At 45.9% G+C, this 5,000-nt stretch overlaps 1 non-coding gene across 1 annotated transcript in view; it reads left to right on the forward strand.

The window, feature by feature from the left end:
• Positions 1–4,969: 4,969 nt before the first annotated feature.
• LOC115188618 (5S ribosomal RNA) overlaps positions 4,970–5,000 on the forward strand; it is a 119-nt gene continuing 88 nt past the window's right edge. Inside the window, exon 1 of the ribosomal RNA XR_003876543.1 lies at positions 4,970–5,000. This exon is cut by the window's right edge and continues 88 nt beyond it. This is a non-coding gene — a ribosomal RNA (5S ribosomal RNA).

Below are 5,000 nucleotides of genomic sequence, written 5' to 3' on the forward strand. Positions count from 1 at the left end.
GAACGCGGTTGTGTTGGTTGCGGGAGGAGTGTTAGGCAGTGCTCCTGTACCCAGGGTGATGGAGCTCCTGGATTGTCAAATCAGGTAATCAGCGGGGATGGTGTGGAGGAGAGCGAGATGGAGGAATCTGGGGAGGAAATGAGGATGGGGGAGGAGTCCCAGAGACGGATGGAGGATGAAGAAGACCAGAGGCAGTCGGAGGATGAAGAAGAGAAGGGGCCATGTCCTGTGGGAAAGGAGGTCTCCAAGGGGAAGGATATCAGTTCAAGCCTAGACGGTGTGGAGATGGAGGGCGTTCCTGGTGGAGAGGAGGGGGTAGCGGGGTGTACGGGAGAAGCAACTGGAGCGGCATTGGCTTCGGATTCTGGGGGTGCGGTGGAGAACCCGAAGGTGTCTGTAGTCCCGGGAGGCTCTTCTCAGGAGATGGCTCCTGCTCGGGATGATTCTTACAAGCGTAAAGGGTCTGGAGAAGAGATGACGGGGGAAGAGATGGAGTTTATACAATCTGAGCGGAGGGATAATAAAAAGAACCTGATAGCCAAGAAGAAGAAAAGGGTAAAAGATCTATCATGACGGACTGGATTGATTTCCTCCTCTATGTATCCGTTATGGTGAGAGTTGTCTCTATCAACACCAATGGACTTCGTAGCAAAGAAAAGCTAGAGCTGGTGTTGGAAGCTTTCTGTGCAGACATATTATGTCTTCAGGAGACTCACTGGACTGAGCAGTATATGGATAACGTAAGACAGCGATGGAATGGACAAATGTACGTGAGTAATGGTACTGTGCGTGCATGTGGAGTAGCTATTTTGGTTAAACAAGATGTTGTGTCTAATTTAAGTTTGTTATGTGCTGATAATGAAGGTCGAATGGTGGGAGTGGGTTTCACGTTTAAAGGTGTGGATTATTCATTGTACAATGTGTATGCTCCTAATACTGAAATTGAGAGAAGGGTTTTGTTTATGTCTATGGGGGGATTATGTGGGAGAAACTGTCTGCTTGTTGGAGATTTTAATGTATGGATGGATAGGTTGGATGCCTCAAGTAGCGCACATTTTGGCTCTGACTCTTCTCGTGGCGCACTATTAAAGGTAATGCAGGATGAGGATTTGGTGGATATATGGAGGGAGAGGAATCCAGATAAGCGGGTGTTCTCTCGCAGACAAGTGGTGAGGGGAGAGCTCAGGCAGTCACGCATAGATTTGTGTCTTGCTCATAGAGCGGTTGCGAACTTGGTTGTGGGGGTAGAGTATTCCCACACATTTTTTAGTGACCATGATGCTCTGCTTTTCCGGCTGGGTGCGTCGAGGGAGGGGAGGGTGGGGGGGTTGTGGTGTCTTAATGCCAGTCTGCTGAAGGATGAGGGGTTTAAGGGAGCAGTGAAAGAGTGTGTGAATGAGGCCATGTCAGATCCTCTGTTTGAGTCTGATGTGTGTGTGTGGTGGGAAGGTTTAAAAGGGGAGTTCAAGCGGCTGGCAATATATTGTGCAAGACAGGCTAGTGTGGTAAGAAGGAGGGAAGAGAGGATTCTTAAGTCCCACCTGATATTTGAGTTAGAAAAGATAGAAAATTGTCCAGGATATGATATTGCAGATTACCTGAGGCTGCGGGAGGAGTTGAAGGTCTTAGAGAGGCATAGGTGTATGGGGGCAGTGGTGAGGAGTAGAGCGCAGTATGTAGTGGAGGGGGAGAGGAGTACTGCTTTTTTTCTGGGGTTAGAAAGGCGGAAGCAGGAAAGGAGTTTTCTAACTGAGCTTTTAAATGAGCGGGGGGAGAGGGTGACAGATTTGGAAGGTATTTTGAATACAGTGCATTCTTTTTATAAAGGTTTATTTACTTCAGGCGGGGTGGATGAGGTGTGTATGAGAAGTGTGCTAGAAGCAGTGGAGGTAAGGGTGTCAACTGATGATGTGGAGATGTGTGATGCCGATTTTACATTGGCAGAGGTTAAAGCTGCAATCTTAGGCCTGAATTTGAATAAGAGCCCAGGTTCAGATGGTCTGACTGCAGAGTTTTACCGTGAGTTTAGTGACATACTAGCCCCACTGATGCTGCGTGTATTTGAGTGTATGGAGGAGAGGAGGGAAGTCCCAGAATCATTAGCTTTGGGGGTGTTGAATGTGGTGTACAAAAGGAAGGGAAGTCGACTGAAACTTGAGAACTACAGACCGATAACCCTTTTGAACTCTGACAATAAGGTGCTGGCTAAGGTAATGGCCAATAGGTTGAAAAAGGTGATGGGTAGCATTATAGCACCTACTCAGGCCTATGGGGTACCGGGGAGGGATATAGTTGACACCCTCTGCACTATCCGGGATGTAGTGAGGCATATGGGGGATGTGGGTGGGGTGGTGCTCTGTATGGATCTGAATAAAGCCTTTGATCGGGTGGAGCATCGGTTCCTGTTAGAGACCATGGCAAAATTTGGGTTTGGGCCTCGTATAAAAGAATGGGTGAAGCTTTTGTATGGGTCAGCTAGCAGTGTCGTTAAGTGTAATGGTGTGCTGACTGATCCCTTTCCCCTGGGCAGGTCTGTTAGGCAGGGTTGTCCACTGTCTGCTTTGCTGTACAGCATATCAGTTGAGCCTTTGGCTGCTTTTGTTAAGCGTGATAGAGGAGTGCATGGAGTAGACCTGCCGGGGGGTGGCGTTAGTGTGCTGCATCATTACGCTGATGATACCACCTGTACTGTGCGGGATGGAGGGAGTGTGAATTGTCTGATGAAGTGTTTTGATGTGTATGGGAGAGCTTCTGGGGCTAAGGTGAATGTTGAAAAATCTGAAATGTTATGCGTTTCTGATACGGTTGTGTCTACAAGTAACATTCCTTTTAAGACTGTTACAGAACATTTGAGAATTTTGGGTGTGAATATTGGGGTAGATGAGCTGGAGGCGAGAGACTTTACTTGGACAGGGGTGATTAATAAAATGAAGTCGACCTTGAATTACTGGAAACAAAGGAAATTAAAATTGAGGGGGAAAGTGGTGGTGGTGAATGCTCTGTTGATGTCAAAATGTGTATATACTTTAGGGGTTCTGGACATGCCTGTATGGGCTCTGAAGGAAATTAATAATGTAGTGTCTGGGTTCCTGTGGGGTGGGAAGGGTGTGAAAATTGCTCATGATGTGATGATAGCAGATTATGATAGGGGTGGGTTGAGATTAGTAGATCTGGAGGTTAAGTTAAAAGCCATACGGGTTAAGAGAGTGAAACAGTTTTTGTACGGGGAGGAGGGTCAGGGGTGGAAGGAGTTTTTCAGACATTGGTTGCATAGGAGTGGAGGATGCGGAGATTATGGGTTGTTAATGTGTTTAAAGCCTAGCATGTATGCAGAGGTGCCTGCCTTTTATCAGGAGGTGTTCAGGGCCTGGGCAGAGTTTTTACCGCAGGTTAGCTATGAGTGTGACTCTATTGGGGTGATTTTGAATCTACCGGTTTTTATGAACCCATTGCTGCAATCTGAGGGAAAGATGCTGGAGAGTAAGGTGCTTATGAGGGCAGGTATGATAAGAGTGAGGGACTTTAGGTATGAGGTGGTGCCGGGGTTCCTGCCTGATCAGGCGATATTAGATACTGTCTGGAGTGTAGATGAGGATGTCAGGAAAGGGACGGTGTTGAGAATGTATGAGAGGATAAAGGAGTGTTTTCCAAGGGAGTGGGTGAGGCTGCTGGACAATCACATGAGTAAGGGGGTATTAGAGACTTTGCCTGAGATGCAGGTGAAATGTGGGGAGTCTGTGCAAGCCTTATCCTCTACCAAGGTGAGGGCCTTCTACTGGGCTCTTCTTACCAGGAAGGTCAAGGCGCCTGCATCTGAGAAAGTGTGGAGGCAAGTGTTTCCAGGGTTGGATGTGGAGCGGTTGTGGGAGAAGATGGTAGTGAGGCTCAACAGTCTTGAATGTACACATTTTGATTTTATGTTGAGGCACAATCGGGTGTTTACCAAGGTGGTGTTACATCAGGTAGACAGGTCAGTGTCTCGTGTGTGTGACGTATGTAGAGTTATGGATGAAAATCTGATGCACATGATGTTTGAGTGTGTCGAGGTAGCTGGGTTCTATGTGAGGTTGAGGGACATGCTAGAAAGGTACTGGGGAGTAGAGTTAATAGGAGGGGTGGATTGGAGGTGTTTGGTATTGTTTGGAGTGTGTCAGCATGTGAAGGGGGTGAATATTGAATTATTGAATTTTATGCTGTCACATGCAAGGTATGCTGTATATTCGAGGAGGAACTTGGCAAGGTTTGAGGGCAAGAGGGTGACAGTGTGGAAGGTGTTTGAAGGTATGGTCAAGAAGGATGTGGGATTGATGCATAGGTCTAGGCAGAAGGATTTTGAAAGTGTGTTTGTGAAGGATTGTGGATTCATTGCTGTGGGGGAGGAGGGAGGTTTGGTGTATGGGTTTTGATGTGCAAAGTTTTGGAGAGATATCATCAATCATTTAAAAAAATTGTTTTTGAGAATTTCTTAGTTTTTATTTGATAGGGGGTTGCTTTTAACCTCTCTAATTTCATGGAATTTGTTTTATCTTAGTCTTGTATGTAATGTTTGTATGAAGTTGGTTTGGAATTTTTATTTTGTTTGGTTTTATTTGATAGTGGGTAAAATTGGATGCCTACCGATGTTTAGTCTTGTGTTGATTGAAGGTTTTGCATATTGAATTGAAAAATTGTAAAATAAGATTTTTATAATAAAAAAAAAAAAAAAAAAAAGGTACGCCCGATCTCGTCTGATCTCGGAAGCTAAGCAGGGTTGGGCCTGGTTAGTACTTGGATGGGAGACCGCCTGGGAATACCAGGTGCTGTAAGCTTTTTGTCCACGAGGGTGTGCTCTTACACTATTTCATCAGCAACACTGCCTTGTAGTAAGCATTTAATGATGAATTGACTAAATGCAGCTTCCTGCTGCAAAATGCAGTCTGTTTATCAGACTCACTTTGACTATATATGTTGTACCAAGAGATTGTTTATTGTTTACGGCCATACCAGCCTGGGTACGCCCG

This window comes from Salmo trutta, unplaced genomic scaffold (assembly GCF_901001165.1).
Source record: "Salmo trutta unplaced genomic scaffold, fSalTru1.1, whole genome shotgun sequence".
In the NCBI taxonomy this organism is placed as follows: Eukaryota; Metazoa; Chordata; class Actinopteri; order Salmoniformes; family Salmonidae; genus Salmo; species Salmo trutta.